Here is a 22,123-nt window from a genome sequence, read left to right on the forward strand (position 1 = left end):
CATTCACCTTTGTCTATCTCGGTAGATATCGCCGAAGAAGTGTTTTGTTTGAAAGATTAACGAGACAATCTTTGGGTAGCCTGGAAGAGGTAGGCCTTTCCTGCTTAAACAAATGTTTTGGCGGACAAAGTAGAGGTAACCTTGAAATCGTACTTTATACCTGGGGGCATGCAAACCTTTTGGAGTGCAAGCAAAGAGCGGTTATTTATCTGTTTTTTGGGTTAGCCGTTTCCTAACTTGCATAAAGAAAGGATGCGGGGCATAGCTTTGTAAGATGAAGCTCCATAAAAAATAGAATCTTAATGAGACATTCTTATCATATGACTGGGTAATCGAGCAGTTTTAGCACACAGTTCATGCTCGTTAAAAAATAAACGCAAGATCCGAGCAGTTTTAGCACATAGTTCATGCTCGTTAAAAAATAAACATAAGATCGAGCAAATGTTTCTACCCGCGTTTAAGCTCGTTAAAAAAATGAACTACCCGGTAAATAACCACAGCGAATGTAATATCATCAGCCACCAAAGCCTTGGTCGTGTTTGCACCATCACCTCCACTTTTCATTTGGCCGATCGTTCACCTCCATATGATTGTTTACCCATTTTGAGGAACAGCTGCGAAGAGTGATTTCACCTAGCCATCCTTGTGACACTGCCGTGATTGGAAAATTCCAACTTGTACCTGGAATCAGCTGCTAACCTTGTTTATCACTCGTTCCTCAAAAGACGAGTCTTCTTTAAGCTCTTTTCAACTGACTCGTAAAATATGAAAAGATTGCCGAGTCCTTGGCCTTCCAGCTCGTTAAAGGGACAGGAAGAGCTATCCCTCCTCTAGATTTTAATCTTTTTGGACCTGAGGGATTATTGCACAAAAAGATCGAGCGCTTGTTTTGTTCGGCTCGTTAAAACTATCGAAAACTCAGCCCTTCTGTATTGTTTTATACTTTTTCGGACCTAAGGGATTAGATGACGAAAAAGGAATTTTGGAGTTAACTTTATGTACCTTTTCAGACTCTCTAAAAATGAAAAGGACCGAGTTATCCTTGTCGTTAGACTCGTTAAAATCACTAAATAGCGACAAACTTGTCTTTAGACGAGAACGAGTTTCACTATCGCTAGGCTCGTTAAAACATAGCGATGGGCTTGCCCGAAGGGCAGGTTATAGAACAAGCATATGTTATCCTCCTCAAGCTTGACAAAAATAAAGAGGTACTGGTCAGCAATGACTGGGGAAAAATTGGGAGAAACTAAAGAAAACTTTGATGGTAGCAAGTCGCTCTTGAACATGACACTTTTCCTCCGTACCACAATCGGGTTGGGTTGTTTCATTCACCAGTCACATCACCATGGTCTTGCCATACCATCCATATTTGGGGTAATGCTACCGATCCATCGCATCAATGTCGCCATATGTTCAAGAGAAGTCGTTCAGAAAAGTCAACCGTGTCCCATCCACTGCCATACATTATCCTTCATCCTTTCATGACCGCCACCCTGAATCATATGCCACAGATCGTTTTCACCTCCATCAAAATCATTAGTTCCGTTCCGTGTCACTGATGTGGGATTCATTAAGGCCCTCCTTTGACGGATCACTTCTTGTCGACATCAGCTCATTATCCAAGAAGTTGATCTAGGGACACCCCCTTCAGTACTTTGAAGCTTGCATGCCTCAATGGCAAGTTTCTCACTTCCGGCGACAGGTATACATCAATGACCTTCGACCGAAAGATTTTGCGTGGTGTTCGACGCCAAGTCCTTTATTCACACCACGTGAATTGTACTGCAGTACCTTGAGGGTCATTATCATTATCGGTGATTCCTCTCGCGCTTGTTAACGGTTTACCCCATTGACCGGTAATCAAGCGATGTCTTTCCATGTTCGACTTCAGAACATTTCTCACATGGATCGACTTGTACTTAGAGTGAAGATCGAACGATTTTGAAGACCCCGGATCTAGTTTCATCCATCCAGGCTGCGATATATATTCAGGAAAGATAAAGATATTGACATGTACATCATTGCAGCAGATAATCATCCTACTCAAAGGATGATAATTTCATCAAAATTATCAGTCTACCATCAGACGAATGTCTGTTCTATGTACGGAAAAATGAATTTATAAAGCTGAGCATGGGAATGCCTGCCTCAGCTAGATCATGAAAGCAGTATGAAAAATAATGTATTGTATTGTATCTTATTACAGGTCTCCTCCCAGCATTGGATGAACTTTGGACCCTCCTGGATAAAGCATTTCACCCGATAAACGGCCTCATACTTTAGGGGGAAACTGTTATAGACATTTTTGTGCCTTACAGCATTGAGCATGAAATGTCCATAATCTAAGGGATCCAAAGTCCCTAAACATGTTGTTCCTACCCCTAGAGGAACAAGGCTAACAAACCACAGCAATTCACAGAAGTTCTCCACCAGAAACTGCTCAAAAACAAGTCAATTCAGGATCATTTCAGTGGCTACACTAGCTGTTTGCGCTGAATGTCAAAGCCAACACTGGCTACCTGTGCTGAATGTCAAAGGGAACACTGGCTACCTGCGCTGAGCGAGAATGGACATGTGGCAAGTTCATTTCTCAAGGTGTCAAAACCCAAGAAGCTTCCAAAATGACACTTGCCTCAGGGAATTCGACTGGTGATGAGTAAGAGGTTCCAAATCTCCAAGTGGAAGCAAGAACCTCCAAGTGGAATCAAGAACTGACAGAGGGAGAGGACACTAGTCAGATCTCAAGATGACTCATCCTCTCTCCAAACATCTATATATGGATCTCTCCTCCATGAGATCTGGGGAGGCTGGAATTTTGTTATTGCAAAGAATTGCTGTTGGTTTGAGATTGGAATCATTGGGTGCTTAATGCTTTGAAGGGGGTGAATATAGGAATTCCATTTGCTGGGAAGGAGATGCTGGATTGGAGCCCTCTGGGTTGTATCTCTTCCTGAACCTTGTTATTCATCAATAAAGCTATCTTGGTTTCTCCTATACATTGGTGTATCTTTGATGTATGATTGCATTAGTGTATTTGATTTATTTCTAATCCTAAATTAGTTATGAATGTGAATATCTGTCTTTGTGTAGAGTTCTTCTCTTGTCGCAAGTAGCTGTTCTCTTGTCGCAAGTAGCTATTCTCTTGTGATCTTGCAGGAATCTATTGAAGCTGGACGAGCAAGAAGGCAAGTAGCTGTGAACTCCCAAAGAGAAGAGAGACCGGATCGAGGGACAAACGGAAGACACCGGTAAGTCTATTTATCTCTCTCTTCTGTCACATTTCATAAAGGAAGAATACCAGAATAGCTGGTTTTGTTTGTTGCTAAGGCACTGTCACACCTTAGGTGGATAGGATCGTCCTGCATAGGCATTTTTCCCCACAACAAGAAGTCAGATGGACTAATGCAACAAGAAAATCATTTGAGTCTATTAAAAAAGCTATTATGGAGGCCCCCACTTTAATAAGTCCAGATTACAGCAAGGAGTTCCATATATTTTCATTTGCCTTTGAAGACACCGTTGCAACAGCTTTATTACAAGTAGATGAAGAAGGTTCAGAGCATCCGGTGGCATTTTTCAGCAAAAACTTGAGGGATGCTGAGTTGAGGTATGACATTATTGAAAAACAAGCATATGCCCTTATCAAATCCTTGGAATCTTTCAGAGTTTATATCTTGCATTCCAAGATAATTGCATATATACCCTCTGCTGCAATAAAAGATGTATTAACACAACCTGATGCTGATGGAAGAAGGGCCAAATGGATTGCAAAGTTGATTGAATTTAATATAGAATTAAAGCCCACCAAGCTTGTCAGAGGTCAGGGTCTTTCCAAGTTATTGGCTGAAGAAAATTGCAGATCTTTAGATATTGATTTCCTGTGCACAATTGTAGAAAATGGTCAGGCAGAAGAAGAAGAAACAACTGAACCACAGAGAAAGCAGTTAGTGGCTGAAAATCTAGCTTCTTGTGATTGGTATTATGCAATAATTAATTTCTTGCTGAAGCTAGAAATCCCTTAAGGGTTTACTCAAAGTCAAGATAGAACTATTAAGCTTAGGGCAGCTAAATATTTTTATTCATGAAAATCTGCTCTATTGGAGGGATCCATCTGGAATGATTTTGAGGTGTTTGGACAAAGAACAGTTAATACAAGTCATGCAGCAGTTGCATTCCAACATGTGTGGAGGGCACCATTATTGGAAGACTACAGCCCATAAAATTCTTAGAGCTGGATATTACTAGCCCTCCTTATTTTCTGATGTATTTTCATTTGTTAAATCTTGTGACAGGTGCTAAAGGTTTGAAGGAAAGCAGCAGTTGAAGTCCTTGCCCTTAAAACCAATACAGGCAAAAGGACCTTTTCAGAAGTGGGGCTTGGATTTCATTGGAGAAATCAATCCACATTCTAGTGGCCAACATAGATGGATATTAGTAGCTATTGATTATTTTACTAAGTGGATTGAAGTAGTCCCTACTAGAAAGGCTGATCATAATGTGGTCATGAAATTTTTGACAGAGAATATCTTTACCAGATTTGGTTGTCCACATAAGTTAGTCACAGACAATGCAGCAGCCTTCAGGGCAAAATAATTGGTGGATATATGTGATTCAATGGGTATTAAACTGGTTCATTCCACCTCATATTATCCTCAAGGAAATGGTCTGGCAGAATCCTCTAATAAAAGCCTGATAAGGATAATTAAGAAGCTATTAGAGGACAATAAAAAGAATTGGGATTCTAAGCTCAAGCATGCACTGTGGGCTGACAGAGTGACCATTAAAAATTCCACAGGGAATTCTTCTTTCAAGCTTGTATATGGCACTGAAGCTGTATTCCCAATTTAGTTAACTCTCCTTGTGGCAAAATTCCTTCAAACAGAACAGAATGAAGAAGAAGAAATGGCAAGGAGGATTAATGATTTAGCAAAAGTACATCAAATTAGAGAACAACTGGTTGAAAAGGCTGCATCACATCACAAAAAGATCAAGGATGCTTTTGACAAGAAGAAAAAGACAGATAATTTTCAGGTTGGCAACTTGGTTTTGAAGTGGGATGCATTGAAGGAAAAGAAAGGAAATCATGGGAAATTTGATGCTTTCTGGACAGGGCCTTTCGTCGTTTCTCAGATTCAAGGGAACAACACCTTCATACTGAAAAGTATGGGAGGAAAGGCAATTTTTGATGGCCCGGTTAATGGGCGTTTTCTGAAAAATTATGTGGTTTAAGGTCTATGGCCTTAAAGGTTGTAAATATTTTATTTTTATGAGTTTTGTGTAGGTAAATTAGACTCCATGCCCAATGGAACACTGGGAATTTTGGCTAATTTGTTTTCAACTAGAAAGGCATTGATCTGCAGGTTCTTGAGACCTCATAGGGAGGATCTCATCCCCAGAAGGAGGCAGTGTTAGCTTTGCTATGAATTTCAGCATTAATTGGACAAATGCAGGCCTGATTGGGTTATTGATGATAAAAAAGGGGGTTGTAGTAGTTGGTTTTCCTCCCCCTCCTTCATTTTTCTACACTCTCATAACCCCCCACTAGCTCTGTTTTCCTTGAAAACCCTGTATAAACCCATGTTTCCCTCGGGGCCCAGGTGCAAAGTTTAAACTCATATCACCGTATCCATGTGACCCGGTGCCTCCATAACCCTTTTGTCACTTTTAATTTCGAGTCGTCGATCGCATCTGTCGCAATCCAACGGTCTCCACTGACTTCCCCACACGTTAAACTGATAGCTCTTTCCACCGTTGATCGCATCCACTGTCGCGATCGAATGGCTGTCGCAACTCCCGCTCCCGTAAACTGCACACACGATAGTCCGCGGGGAAAGAAGTTTCCCGTCGGACCCAAAAACCACGTGTCACAATTGTATTGCGTCGCACCCCCGCATATGGATACCACCTGCCTCCCGTGAGCGGTGTGGGGAAATCGCTTACCGCCCTCTCATACGTCCTCTAGCTCGCTAATCATCGTGCAACTTCATCGCCCGATGACCGTTGGATCTCCCCGCCTGAGATCCAATGACCTACAATCTCCCCACGCATATACCTTCCGATAGCCCATGTAATCCGATCTCCGCCGTCCATCTGCCAGATCTGATGGCTTACAATCAATTGCACCTCCGTTTCTTCCCGACGCCGCCCGCCAAGAGATCTCAGCTGTCTATCTGTTCCATCCAACGACTATCATTCATTCTCAGTCCTTCACTCATTTTCCATGCAGTTTTTGTGTGTTTGGCCTATACCATTATTCCAAGGGATGAAGGCAATCGTCTACCAGCTCTGTGCAGTTAAGCTTCAACTACTGCATTTAACGCATTGTACACCCAAAGGACGAGAAGGATAGCCTTGAGTAGATAAACACATTTATTAGTCATGGAATGTCTTTTATATCATACTCCAGCTGCTCAAGAAGGAAAATAGAGTACCAGAGGGGTCATTTTGTTCATTAAAACAGTCAGATTGTATCAGAGACCCATATCAAACAGTTAATGTGGTTGGTGGTCCATTATGACCCCTCCACACATAGGATAGCAAATATTTTTGTAATCAACCTCCATATATACCCAGAAAGAAGATGTAATGAGGGTTGATGGATATTGTTTTGATGTAAAGTTCAACTTCTGGAGACTGTAACTACTGCGATACCTGTAGCATCTGGTCATCATTTTAAGCTAATTCAAGCTTCTTTTGCTATTAATTTCTCACTTTCCACTTATTTTTTGTTCCAGGCTGTGCCTGTTATGCATTTTTCATGAGCTCTTGATGTTTAGCATTAAAGGGGATGTCATCCCACCTCTATGTTAGAATCTAGTAAGTATTATTGAATGTGTATGCAGGTTTCTGTTGTTATAATGATAGAGAGCTGTCATCCTGTCTGTGCATTAGGAAATAGATTTGCAGACCTCTTAACTGGTTGCAGCGGCCATCACAGGGTCCTGTGCATCTGCTGGTGTAGTTAGTATCCTCCATGTTCACCTATTCCTTAAACTGTGAGTAATTGATGGTCTCCAACCACCAATTCATCATTCCTTCCATTCATACACCATTTTCCAACATTTTTTGTTGAGTTTGTAATGTTCCCGAGCATCTCTGAGATACAACCTAGGAGAGTTTCTTGGGGTGATAATAGGAAGCTTATCAAATAGCACTAAAAGCTAAAGAAAAACTCATGAGGAAGCAGTCTGCCAGAGGGAGAGGTACTTTCCGAGGAAGGGGAAGTCAAGGTGGTAGAGGAAGATCTACAACACCTAAAGATGGAGCTAGCTACAGCTCAACCCAACATGCACCCACAAGAGGTGATGGAAGAGGTAGAGGGAGTTTTTCTAGAGGAAGAGGTAGAGAAATAAGATGTTACAGATGTAACAAGTTGGGACACAGATCTTTTGAGTGCCCAGAGAATGCAAAAACAAATTAGAGAAATGCAATTGTTGCTCCAGTTGACAGAGAGGCACCAACAACAGTAGTGACAGAAGAAGAAAATATACCAGAGAGAGGATAATCTTTGGTAGTTAATGAAGTTTTGCTCAAGCCAACAAAGGAGATAGTTGAACCATCGCAAAGAAAGAATTTATTCAAGACAGTGTGTAAAGTCCAAGGGAAATGTTGCCAGATGATCATTGATAGTGGCAGAACTGATAATTTGGTCTCTACAGAAGTGGTGGAGAAATTGAAGCTGAAAACAATAAAACATCCAACACCTTACAAGGTGTCATGGTTGCAAAAGGGACATCAACTGTTGGTAAATGAACAGTGTGAAGTGGAATTTCAGGTGGGCAAGTATAAAGATAAAATTGTATGTGATGTGATGCCAATGGATGTGTGTCACATATTGCTTGGAAGACCTTGGCAATATGACAGAGGATCCATGCATGATGGAAAAAGAAACACCTACAAGTTTGCAAAGGATGGTATCAATCATATGTTGCTACCTCTGCAAGAAGAAGATGTACCACGAAAGAAGACTGATCCAAAAACTCTGTTACTTGGAGGAAAGGAATACTTGAAGAAAATTGAAGAGAATGAGGTAAATTTTGCTGTAATTTGCAAGCCCAAGGTAATAATGACTTCTACTAATGTTTCTGATTTACCCATTGAAATTTAAGAAATGTTGGAGAAATATTGTGATATTATTGTCGATGATTTGCCTAATGAATTACCACCCATTAGAAGAATCAACCATCATATAGTTTTGATACCTGGAGCAAGTCTACCTAAAAAATAAGCTTACAGAACGACTCATATAGAAAATGAAGAAGCTAGAAAGTAGGTGAAAGGATTGCTTTACAAAGGGCTGATCAGAGAAAGCTTGAGTCCTTGTGCAGTACCAATAGTGCTGAGTCCAAAGAAAGATGGAGGTTGGATAACATGTACAGATTCAAGAGCCATCAATAAAATTACAATCAAATATAGATTTCCATTACCTAGAATTGAAGATTTAATGGATTGCTTGAGTGGAGCAAAGTATTTTTCAAAACTAGATCTTAAAAGTGGGTATCATTAGATAAGAATGTGAGAAGAGGATGAGTGGAAAACCACTTTTAAGACAAATGAGGCACTGTATGAGTGGAGAGTAACGCCTTTTGGGTTGTCAAATGCACCGAGTACATTTATGAGACTCATGAATGAATTTCTTAAAGATTTCATTGGTAAATTTGTAATAGTATATCTGGATGATATATTAGTTTACAGCAGGTCTAAGGAGGAGCATATGAGGCATTTAAATTATGTGTTACAAAGGCTGTAGCAAGAGAAATTATTGTTGAATTTCATTCATGAAAGAAGAGTTAGTGTACTTGGGTTTTGTTATTTCTGTTGAAAGGCGGAAGATGGATCCAGAGAAGATCAAAGCAATTATGGAGCGGCCTTCACCCAAGAGTGTTTTTGAGGTAAGGAGTTTTCATGGTCTTGCTAGCTTTTATAGAAAATTCATTAAGAATTTTAGTAAGATAAATGCACCTATTATTGAGACCATAAAGAAGGATAAACAACTATTTAGATGGACTACTGAAGCAGAGAAGAATTTTCAACCGTTAAAGAAAAAAATCCCTAAAAAGCATATTTTGGTTATGCCTAATTTTAACAAACCTTTTCAAGTGAAGTGTGATGCCAACAAAGAAGAAATTGGAGGTGTTTTAAGCCAGGAAGATAAACCAATATCCTATTTTAGTGAAAAGTTGAATGATTCAAAAAGGAATTATTCTTCTTATGACAAGGAGTTCTATGCAGTTGTGTAGTCATTAAAAAAATGGAGGCATTATTTAATGTCAAAAGAATTTATCCTTATTCAGATAACCATGCACTACAGTTTATAATGCAACAGCCAAAGCTCAGTCAAAAACATGCTAAATGGGTAGAGTATCTTCAAGGTTTCCATTTTGTTTTGAAGCATATAAATGGGCAGTCAAACAAAGTTGCAGATGCCTTAAGTAAGAGGAATGTATTATTTCAAGGGAGTCAAATCCAAGTGTTAGAATTTTGATTTTCTTAAGGAATTATATGAGACTGATTCAGATTTTAAAGAGGAATTTGAGGCTTGTCAAAATCCTGTTTTGGTGGATAGAAGTAAATGGTTGGATTACTTCTTACAAGATGGGCGGTTATTTAAGAAAAATTAACTGTGCATACCAAACTGTTCGATGAGGGAGAATTTAATCAAAGAAAAACATAGTGGAGGACTTGCAGGACATTTTGGTGTGGAGAAGACTTATGACCAGCTAAACAGAATTTATTTCTGGCCGAAAATGAAATTTGAAGTGGATAAGTATGTGAGAACTTGCAAAGTTTGTCAATATGCAAAGGGAATGAGCCAAAACAGAGGTTTGTATATCCCATTACCAATTCCAGATAGGCCTTGGGATATGGTAAGTATGTATTTTGTGTTGGGCTTACCAAAGACTCAAAGAGGTAATGATTCAATTTTTGTTGTAGTGGATATATTTTCAAAAATGACACACTTTATTCCATGTTATAAAACTAGTGATGCTTCTCACATTGCTAATTTGTTTTTTAAGGAGATTGTAAAATTGCATGGGTTGCCCAAAAGTATTGTCTCAGACAGGGATTCCAAACTTGTTGGACATTTCTAGAGGACACTATGGAAGAAGTTGGGAACTAAATTAAGTTTCAGTTCTTCCTATCATCCACAAACTAATGGATAGACTGAAGTGGTGAACAAGAGTTTAGGAAATCTTTTAAGGAGCCTTACTGCAGAACATCCAAAGCAATGGGATCAAGTATTAGCACAAGCAGAGTATGCATATAATAACTCACCTAACAGGGGTACAGGACAGAGTCCATTCCATATTGTTTATGGAATGCATCCAAGAGGAGTAGCTAAGTTAAGAAACTTGGGAAAAGAAGAGATGAGAAGTGCACAGGGTGAAGACTTTGCTTCAGAAATGCAGGCAATACATGAACAAGTGAAGCAACATCTGCAGGATAACAACATCAAGTATAAAATCAAAGTATATATGAGGAAAAGAGAGGTGAAATTTGAAGTTGGAGATCTAGTTTCAGCACATCTCAGAAAGGAGAGGTTTCCAAAGAGGAAGCATACAAACTAAATTTCAAAAAAATCATTCCGTGTAGATCATTGAGGAAATTTTCTACAAATTCCTATGAGATTGAGTTACCCCCTGATGTTGGGATATCACCAATTTTTAATGTTGCAGACTTGTACAAGTATGAAAGTGGAACTATAGATGATACAACGCAAGATCAAGATATCCAAGAGATTGACTGGGTAAAACAGTTACCCATAGTAAGGAATTTGTAGCTAGAAAGAATTATGGACAAGAAGGTGTTTAAGAAGACAAGGGGATGAGAGTACTTCCAATATTTGGTAAAATGAAAGGATTTTCCAACCACTAAAGCGACTTGGGTTACAGAAGACATGCTATAGAAATTGGGCAGTTCTGTAGATGAACTCATGGATAGGAGCCCATGAATAATTTTGTCCTCAGGAGTCTGGTGTAGGAGCATGTGACTTAGAGGGAAAAATCTTCAAACATATTCAAAAAAATTCAAAAAAATCTACAGGCAAGGGAATGGGGTTCTTTAGCTAGCAAGTTTCCATGTTTTCCTAGTTTATGATAAGAATAGAATTAGGAATAAATCATGCTAAAATATTCGCTTATGGATAGTTGTAACAAAGCTTTACGCTTTAAATCACTCTATGTAAAAGCATGCTTTTATAAAGGATAATGGTCGAGAAAGGCTTTATCTATTGATTATAAATAAAATGATGGGAGGCTCATAGTTAGAGTGGTGCCCGAAAGTATTATCCTTTGAAGAAACCTCTCTCTATGTATCTACATTGATAGTTCTCTGTTAATTGATAATTATATGCGTGTATCAGTTCAAGTGCTTCTTCTGAGTTTGAATATGGATAAATTGGTCTTATTTTCCCTTGAATGTTTAGTCTGGAGCCTTTAAGATTTCTTTCCCTTCATATTGGTGAGCACAGGCTCTTAAATTGTTGCATAGAGTTCCGTAGGCAAACGCTGTTTTACACAGAGAATTCACGAAAAACCTTAGTCTGGACATAGCTGTGGACTTGAAATTTTATCAATTATAGTTCATACCTGTATCGGGTCCGAACCTTTATCGCATCACCTAATTGCAAGGGGAGTGGAAAGGGCTATGGAACAACCGAGGTCCGAAACCTCGATAAGCTTAGACACGAAATATTATATAGTGGGTTGGATAAATTTTCGGGTCCGCAAGGACTATCACATCGCACAGTTGAAGTGGGAGGAGTCTATTGTGTGGTCTTTCACAATTGCTAATAGCGATTGCCGATAGCCACGTATTATCACATCAGAGGAAGAGAGTTAGAAGGGCCGTTTTAAAGCACTGATAGTATTATTGGCGTAATATGCAATTCTTTGAATTTTAAGCGCCGATAGTGTTAATTCTTCGGAATTAACACAAGACTATTTATAAGCCGCGACAGTGACATAAAGAGCCAATAGTGTATTTTGTTCCCTTAGAACAAAATCCCTGTGATTGTGTATTTTGCGTGGAAAATGCAGTTTCCTCATTTTTAAAGAGTTGATAGTATTTTAATGTAATTCCTTTGGAATTACAATCTAGATAGAGTATAAGGGCTCTATATAGTAAATTTTGGTTATAACATGAATTGCTGTTCTGGAGGAAAATCATGAGGCTGTCAGTTTAACAGTAAATGACTGATTCACTGATAGTAGAGAAGAAGGAATTTGGCCAGATATTGAAGAAATTGTAGCCAGATTTGAGAGTTTGTCCATATCACCTGCACCCAGGCCACCAAAAACCCACTCTCACAAAGATTTCCCCTTGAAGAAAAACAAATTTCCCTTTGCATGACAAGCGATAATCCCCATGCCCAAAGATGACACATACTATATAAAGATAAATGAATGAATGAATTTTAAGATCGAAGAGGGAGGCTTGAGATCATCAGCTTAACAAATAAGTAACTAAGGAATGATCGATCACAAGATCCATAGTAGGCTTCGAAATTTAAGTATAGGCATAATTTTTTGAGGGTTTTATATCCCCTACAACACTTGATGACACACTGGTTGAATACACACTTCTCTGTCTTGTTTCATTTTAATGTAGGGCCTTGGTCCTTTAGGGAGTATTAATTCATCATGAAGACTGCTTTAGCTTCTCCACTTACCCCATGGGAAGACATGGTTGTTTCCAGGACAAGTAGTGTTTTTTCGATTGACTAGCCCTCTAGGATTGGTAGCTATCCTAGAAACAAACAATCAAAGCAATTTGTGATTTCCTCTATGTATGATAGATAAGAGAGAGGCAAAGGAACCAACCTGGATCTTCCGCTTGACTCCTTGCTTGATCTCTTCCCCCTTTGACAGAGCTTGCAACTCCTCTCCTACATATCCCACTCAGCGAATATCTACAGAAATAAAGTAAGAAAACACCATCAAAGCATCTTGATCTATCATATCATAAGCATTGCAGAATCAGAAATACAATGAACATACAATGGCATTCACAAATAACAACATTCACAAATACACAATTTTATGGAGGAAAACTCAAAGAACTTTATTAAATATGAAGGGAGAATTACAACCCAACTGTCTAATCCAGCATCATCCTCCTAGCATCAAAGCCCTCTTCACCTCATGAAAAGCAAGATCAATAAAAAATACAATGCTCTTTCTCAACCACAAACTATCAGCACTTCCTTGCAAATTACAAAATTCTAGCCTCTAGATCTCTCAGATGAGGGATCCATTTATAGATGTGTGCAAGGGTGTGAGTCATCTCTGGGTTTTTGATTAGTGTCATTCCACTTGTTGTTCTTGGTTCCACTTGGAGATTTCTTGGATCTCTTACTCATCCCTGGGCGAATTCAGAGAGGCAAGTGTCATAAGAGAAGTTTCTAGAAGATTCAATGAGCATCCACTTAGCAAACTGTCTCGGAAATTTGTCCATCCTCGCTCATCGCACCCTACAGAAGGCCTCATCAGTATGCATCGCACCTAGCTAGTGTAGGAGTCAGTATGCATCGCACCCTGACAGTGGAGCAGTCAGTATGCATCGCACCCTGACAGTGGAGCAGTCAGTATGGTCTTGTTTTGGCCAGTTCTGGATAGTTTTTCAGGTGGAACTTTTGGGGAATGAATCATGATGTAATCAGCTGACCATGCTCCTTTAGGGTATAGAACAACACTTTTAGGGGTTAAAGAGCCCTAGTTTATCAACATATAATATTGGGGTTGCAGTGCCCAAATATGTCTATAAAGGTTTCCCCCTAAAGCATGAAGTTGTAAATCTTTGATGTCGAGTGAAATGCTTTATCATGAGGATCCGAGGTTTTCAAAACTGGAAGGTGACCTGTATTAGATATAGTATAATACATCATCACAATATAATTTTCATGATCTAGTTGAGGCAGGCATTCCTATGCTCAACTTTATAAATTCATTTCATGTACATAGAAAAGATAGTCATCTACATATGCAGACTGGTGATTCCTCAAATGTAGAGTCATCATCCCTGGTTCAGATGACCATCTGTGCAGCTTTTGTGCACATTTGATGTCTTTATATCCTTGAATATATCACAGCCCAGATGGATGAAACTAGATAGTGTTACACAGTCATTTGTCACTGCCTTCCTCCCAATCTTCTTACTGTGTCATGAATCCAAAATCATTCATGCTCATTCTCTCTGATGTTGCCAAATGACCCACTTTGCCAAAGTTTCTGCCTCATCACGTCTGTTGGCCAAATAAACGCGCTAAAGGGCACTCCAAAACAGTGCAAAAGCACTACCATTGCGGAAGTACACGTGATTCCCGCGATGGTCGAATTTCATGTGCTAGCGCAACTGTTGTTTGTGTTTTCCCGCGATGACATGACTAGATCCGTTATGCAAAAGCGATGTCAGCGCGACATACCAGTTATGTGCCTGCGATGATCCAGATTGGGCGAATTTTTTCCAACAGTCGGCCTTCCAGATGACTCTAGACCTGATTGTTGGCCTAGTTTATGTTGCCCTCCTTTCTCTAGCGTGGCTGTTCCGTCATTTGTGCTACCTTCCTTGGAGATAAGCTCATCCTCCCACCTTTCATGGAGACTCCTTCTCCTATTTAAACTCTCACCATAGCTATGTGCTGCTAGTTTTTGGATAGTTTTGGGAATTCTTAGTCTTTGGAGTGTTGCTGATAGTATTGTGAGCTTGTTAGATAGCTGGTGTGTGTGTGACAAGTGTGGGATTGTTTAAGATCTTGAGGAAGGTTGTGAAGTGCTTTTGATCTTGTGTGAAACTTGTGTGCGAGAGAGACTTGTAACTTGGGAGATCCATCTCTAAGAGTGAATGCTTGAGGGACATGCTGGCTGGACCCTCCTGAGAAGGCTTATGACATCAAGACCTGGGTTGTAAGCTTACTCTATTTTATATTTAATGCAATCAATGATGTTTTCCTATGTCTTGTATGCAATGCACTAGATAGCTCATGATTTCTTGACTTTATGAGTAAATAGTTCTTTGTTGTATCCAGTTACGTGCTCTATTGTATTTCCTTTGCTTTGTTTCAGGTTGATTACTCATTAGGAGAAGGAAACGGAAGCTGGAGCAGCGCAACGGAACTCCATTGACCACCGGTTGAGGTAGGCCTCCAACTTGAACTATTTAAGGAAAATTGTTGTTGATTTGTCCTTGTTTATGACTAGACCCACTCTAGGGCTAGAGGGGTTGCCTCTGTCTGCAGGGGGAACACTTTCCTACATCAAAAATTGGTGACTCCACTAGGGAGCTGACCTTTGTTCTTTTCTTGTTCACTCTTGCTTTGAGTTTTTGTTTTGGTCTCTTTTCAAGTTTTTGGGGACTGGTTATCTGCTTTCTGAGTTTCTTGGCCTGAACTGGGAAATGTACTTTTTTGTTTAAAGATTGACTATTTTGGTTTGGGAGTTTTTGGCTTGTCCGTGGCTGTTTTTGAACATCATCGTGCTTTTTAATTTAACAGTCGCGCTGTTATCGTGTCACCCTTTTTGTAATTGCCTGTCCATCGCGTTATTACACCTAATAGTTGCGATGGTTCTGTAAATCGGACGATCGCAGAAAAGGCGTGTACTTCCGTGATAACATCGGTTTGTTGCTGCGTGTTGTTCTTTATCAGCACTTTGTTGTTGTGTATTGCCCGCACTGATTGTTGTAGAATTGAATTTTTTCAATTCTGCCTCCTGAATCCGTCAGTCTTGCTAGTCCCTGTTGTTCTCACTTGGTTGATGACTTGTTTTTCACTGTCTAGAGGTTGAGGCACTCTCCTGTGAGCTTTGTTGGGTGAATATTTCTTTTTTTCTTTGTGACCTAGTTTTATTGTTTCAAGTCCTTTGGATTAGTTTTGCTTGGTTGCTTGTTTGCAAAGATTAGTTTGCTGCTTACTGTTGGTTCGATTGAGCCTTCCCATTTGCTTACTTTTGGTTGATTGTTTAGTGATCGTTGTTGAACCAATCTTGGAATTGTTTCAATTTCTATTCACTACCCGGACATAGATTACAATTGTTTGGATCAATCATTTTTCCACATTTGTTTGTTGCTTATTGGTTTCTTTAGATTAAAGGCATCAAAATCAAAAGATTGCATTTCATTTAGCATACGAAAGTGAAAGTAAATTTGCATTTCAAGTTGCATATTGAAAAGCAAATGATTAGATCTCTCATTAGTAGTATCCGTGCATTTTAGGAATTGATGTCTGCTTGAATTGAGTGACTATTCATTGCCTTGGTTTTCTTGGTTTTGGAATGATCTCTCTGCCCTCCCATAAGTAGGTGTTCATCGAAGAAAAAGGATACTTCATTCATTTTAGCTGCATCCTAGGTTCTGTTATATACATACGGTAAGGCCTGAAAACTGAAACATAATCCAAGATCAACTTTAAAATGAACTGAATAAATCTAACAACGCATTGGAACATAACGGACAAATTTAGAGGTCTAGGCTAGAGACGTGCTCTGGCGTCATTAAACCTAGTCACTTTTGTTTCCACTCAAGGTTGGGTGATTCCTCCTTCTATGACTCAATAGTGGTCTAGTACGGATTTGTGCTCCCATGTACCATCGAGTATATGGGGAGACCCCACTAGGTTATCATCCTTTATCCATAGGAAGCCATGTCTGCCGCCTTACAAGCCGTAATGCACCAAACACAGCATTCAGGAAGATTGACTACCGTATGGAAAGTCCTTGGTTTTCATATGACTACCAAGGTGTATATGCAGTTTTACGGATTTCTCTGGTAAACCTTTTGCCTAGTTCTCTAGAGGTGTCACTTTCATTCCTTTTCGGACTCCCTAAAAGAAAAGGTCCATCTGAGCACTTGTCACTTCAGGCTCATTAAATATTCGAAGGAGACTAGAGTCATATTTTGCCCTTTTCTCGACTCTTTAAAAATGAAAAGGTCAAGTTTTGTTCCTGTGTCTTAAAATTTATTCGGCCACGATTCACATTTACCCTGTTATATCTTGTTTGTGTTAGCTTGAGTAGGGTTCTTTCTCGATCTCGATGGAAACATTCCCCGAGTCTACTGGCCAAGGTCTTCCCCCAGATGGAAATCCTGGTCCATTTCCTTCTTTTGGAAATGCCGGTGCTCCGTATATCGAAACTTTGTCTTTGCCTGGGTTAACCATCGGTTTTCCCGTATGGTTGTTTTCAACCTCGGTGGTCCCTAGTGTCATGACTCCTGTTCCACCGTCTCCTTCGTCTGAACCATGACATGTTGATTCCAAGGTTGAGCCTATGCCTTCTTCCCCTATTTCCTCCTCCTCCTCTCCTCCTTCCCCTGGTGAAAGCTCCATATCTAGTAACCAGGAGACTAAGAAGAAGAAGAAGAAGACGAAGAAGAAGAAGAAGTCTGATAAATGCGAGGCCACCTGTACAGCTACTGCTCCAAGTACATCCTAGGTCGAACCACATTCTACTACTCCACGGAAGGTTAAGTTCCCTTGTAAATTGTGCAAGGGTGACCATCTTCTTCGTGATTGTCCTGGCATTCCTAGGATCCTAGAAGTATGGTCTCGAGATCTGGCCCATATAATCGTCCTCTAAAGCTCATGACGATGCCACCCTATCAATTGGCAACGGTAAGAAGAAAGGGAAGATTCGATTCCCCTGTAGGCTATGTGAAGGCAACCATCCCCTTCACCTTTGTCTTCTCATGGATAAAGCTTTCGCCGTTTTGGAAAGTCTTACAGATTCTTCACCCCAACTTCCCGTTGGTTATCAGAGGCTCTCTTCAGACCCTCTCCCTGTTGACAAAGAGATTGACTTAGATTCTTCTCTTTTCGGTCCTCCTCCTTCCTAGCCTGGCTGTGCTAAGCCTGTTTCAGACCAACCATTGGTCGGAGAGAGTGTCGACTTGGGTTCACCACCTGTTGATCACTCTGTTTCGGAAGAGCGACATGCTCACGTTCTTCTCGTCTCATCAGATTCTCTAGCATCCGAAAATGACTCTCCTATCCCAGTTGATCCTGAGAGTCCTTCTTCGATTCTTGGGGGGTAGGGGGGCAGTCATATGATTCCCCCACCAAGTAGTTTGGCCGTCACCTTCGACTGGAGTCATTTGACTGCTTTCTGCCTTCCATCCTATGTGCCTTTCGAGATTAAAGTACACGCCTATGACAAGATAGTACCTAGAACTATCCTAGATGAGGGTGCGTCTGTCAGCCTTATGCCTTCCCCTACTTGGCAAGCTTTGGGTTCCCCACAGCTTGTGCCGGTCACATAGAATCTGTTGGCATTCAATGGAGAACCTTGTCAACCTCTGGGTATCCTCCCAAAGTTTCCTGTTACTTTGGGGGGAAAAACCGTCTATATCGACATCATGGTTGTCCAAGGTGCGAATTTTAGTCTTCTCCTTGGCCGTTACTATATTTATGCCATGGGGGCCCTCGTCTCTTCCCTTTTCCGTGTGTTTTGTTTTCCACATGATGGAAGAATGGTGACCATCGATCAATTATCGTTCTTCAGTCACCCGGGGCCTCCTGCACAGCTATCATCCCCTCTTGGTTCTTGCTCACAAGTGGTACCTTCTTTGCCACAGGTCAATTATGTGGCTACCTATTCCATCTCTGCCTCTGCTGATGATCATGCAGATGGTCTCGTACATCATGTACTGGGGGCATTGGAACCCGATCTGTCATTGGTGCATCATGACATGTATTCCTCCTAGAGTGCGTTTCTTCCATCCCGTGAACAACTCTTGGGAGTCATGTTCTTGTGTGGCCCATGAACAGGTGTATGAGGATAGTTTGTTCCTGTCTCAACCTCGTCAAAAAATGAAACAAGGCATACGAGGATAGTTTTTTCCTGTCTCAACCTCGTTAAAAAATGAAACAAGGAGTCTCGAGCATAGTTCCTTCTCTTGTGTCAACCTCGTTAGAAAATGAAACAAGGGTTATGAGCATGGTTCCCGATCTTGTGTCAAGCTCATTTAAACATGAAACAAGGGTTATGAGGATGGTTCTGGTACCGTGTCAACCTCATTAAAAAATGAAATAGCCTCCCTCTCCAAATCGAGTCTGTGCTTAAGATCTCGTAAAATCCAAGTCGAGTCTTTCCATGATCTCGCAAGTGAACCTTCATTCCATCCACTTCGTTGAATGAAATGAAGCTTGGGGGGCATGCACCTCAATTTGCGTCCTTATGCTAGAGGCATGTGAACATATAACAAGCATAGTTTTTGTTTCAAGCTTGTGTAAACATGAAACCGAATCCAAGCAGAGTTCTCCATGGTTCAAGCTTGTGTAAAAATGAACCCATACTTGATTTACATCTCGTGATTGCCTTTTATCTGCTAAATTCTGCTAGATTAGCCTTGGTTGTTTCATTCCATTGCTACCATCTCTTTGGCCGATCATATGCTCTCACTTGGTTGTTTTTCCTTTCCTGAGGAACCGCAACGATGAGTGGTTTTATTAGCCAGCCTCTTAACCATTACATGTTTTGAGTAGTTCCACCATTGCCGGAACCAGTTGCTACCCTTTATACCACTCGTTCCTCTAGGAAGAGTCTCCTTTAAGCTCTTTTCTGACTCATAAAAGATGAAAAGATTGCCGAGTATTTTTCCCTTTTTGACTCGTTAAAGAAAATAAAAATGGAGGTCTACTTTCCGCTCTTTTCTGACCATTTAAAGACGAAAAGATTGCCGAGTTTTCCCTTTTAACTCGTTAAATGGAATAAGAGGCGGTCTGCTTTAAGCTCTTTTCTGACCGTATAAACACGAAAAGATTGTTGAGCTTTGTCGTTTCAAGCTCGTTATCGGTTACGAAATGACGTGATTCCAACCGCTTTTCTACTTTTTCGGGTCGAAGTCACTAGTTACGAAAGGTACTCCTCAATCGTAATGGTTGGGTGGTTCTTTCGAGTATTGTTTTATACTTTTTCGGGCTCGAGAGACACAACTTTACGAAAAAGGACCCCCCTGGAGTTTTCTTTTTTGTGTCTTTTCAAACTCTCTAAACATAAACAAGACTCCGAGTTTCACCTATGTCAGACTCATTAAACCCTGACGACATTGAACTCGTCATCATGACGGGACTCGAGCTTCTCCTTCCTAGGGCTCATTAAACTATTACTAGGTTGGACTCAACAACAGGTTTATCATTAATTGTCTCTGGCAACTAGTCACTCTTGAACATCGACACTTTTGCTTCTTGTCGGGTTGGGACATCCATACATCGTCATTTGGCCTTCCGCGGGTTTTGGTTATCATTCTAGCCTCATTTCATTTGATTCATGCCATCTCCTTCGAGCCTCTGATCCATTGATGCTTGAATGCTGCGACACCCCCCCTCCAGAGTCGTGTCGCTGATATTTTCAAGAGTATAATCCTTCTGCAGTTTACACCCTCGCCTTCTCCTTTGGTACTTTGTTTCGCCATCTACCACTTGTTCCTTATCTCGTGTCGTTGATGGGGGAAACATTATTGCCCCCCTACGACGGGTTGTCTCCTATCGACTTCAGCTCATTATCCAGGAGATTGACCTAGAGATCCCTCTTGGTACCTTAGATCTTGCATGCCTCAATGGCAAGTTCTTCAGACCTGACGATTGACTTTTGTCATTGGTCGTCGATTGGGTTATTCCACGAGTGTTCAACTTCAGCTCCCTTTTCACACTTCGTGGATTGTGCTGGATAGTACCTTGAGAGCCACTGGCATTATTGGTGGTTTCTCTCGCGCTTGTTAAAGGTTTTCATCATTGACCAGTAATCAAGCGATGTCCTATCATGCTCGACCTCAACACATCTATTCGCATGTTAGGATTTGTACTATGATCGGATGGGTTCAAGACCCCGAACTCAGCTTACACATGTTTGGGCTGCGTGGAATGGTTTTATGATTACATGACTCGTTGATGGATGGCCGCGACCATGCCCGAGTCTTCATGGATGGATGCGACCATACCTTTATTATCATCATGGTCTCATTAGCTGGGTGGCTGCGTCCATACCACAAACCTATTTCGTATGTCTTTTGGATGGCTGCGCCCATGCCTAGACTACATGTAATTCATTATCAGAGATATCAGTTGTACTTGCGTGCAGGTTCTTCCAGATGGTGTTCCAGTTTAGTCAGTTCATAAAGCAATTCACCCCTCCCTCTCTCTCGGGCTTCATACTTTAGGGGCATCTGTTACACAGTAATTTGTCATTGCCTTCCTCCCAGTCTTCTTACTGTGTCATGAGTCCAAAATCATTCATGCTCATGCTCTCTGATGTTGCCAAATGACCCACTTTGCCAAAGTTTCTGCCTCATCGTGTATGTTGGCCAAATAAATGGGCTGAAGGGTGCTCCAAAACAGTCCAAAAGCACTGCCATCGCGGAAGTAGATGTGAATCCCGCGATGGTTGAATTTCATGTGCTAGCGCAACTATTGTTTGTGTTTTCCCGCGATGACATGACTAGATCCGTTATGCAATAGCGATGTCAGCGCGGCATACCAGTTATGTGCCCGCGATGATCCAGATTGGGCGAATTTGTTCCAACAGTCGGCCTTCCAGATGACTCCAGACCTAGTCGTTGTCCTAGTTTATGTCGCCCTCCTTTCTCTGGCGTGGCTATTCCGTCATTTGTGCTACCTTCCTTGGAGATAAGCTCATCCTCCCACCTTTCATCGAGACTCCTTCTCCTATTTAAACTCTCACCATAGCTATGTGCTGCTAGTTTTGGATAGTTTTGGGAATTCTTAGTCTTTGGAGTGTTGCTGATAGTATTGTGAGCTTGTTAGATAGCTGGTTAGATTGTGGGATTGTTTAAGAGCTTGAGGAAGGTTGTGAAGTGCTTTTGATCTTGTGTGAAACTTGTGTGTGAGAGAGACTTGTAACTTGGGAGATCCATCTCTAAGAGTGAATGCTTGAGGGACATGCTGGCTGGACCCTCCTGAGAAGGCTTGTGACGTCAAGACCTAGATTGTAAGCTTACTCTATTTTATATTTAATGCAATCAATGATGTTTTCCTATGTCTTGTATGCAATGTACTAGATAGCTCATGATTTTTTGACTTTATGAGTAAATAGTTCTTTGTTGTATTCGGTTACGTGCTCTGTTGTATTTCCTTTGCTTTGTTTCAGGTTGATTACCCATTAGGAGAAGGAAATGG

The sequence above is a fragment of the Pinus tabuliformis genome, chromosome 9 (assembly GCF_031772625.1).
Source record: "Pinus tabuliformis cultivar Carrire ecotype Pingquan chromosome 9, CPIR1, whole genome shotgun sequence".
NCBI lineage: Eukaryota > Viridiplantae > Streptophyta > Pinopsida > Pinales > Pinaceae > Pinus > Pinus tabuliformis.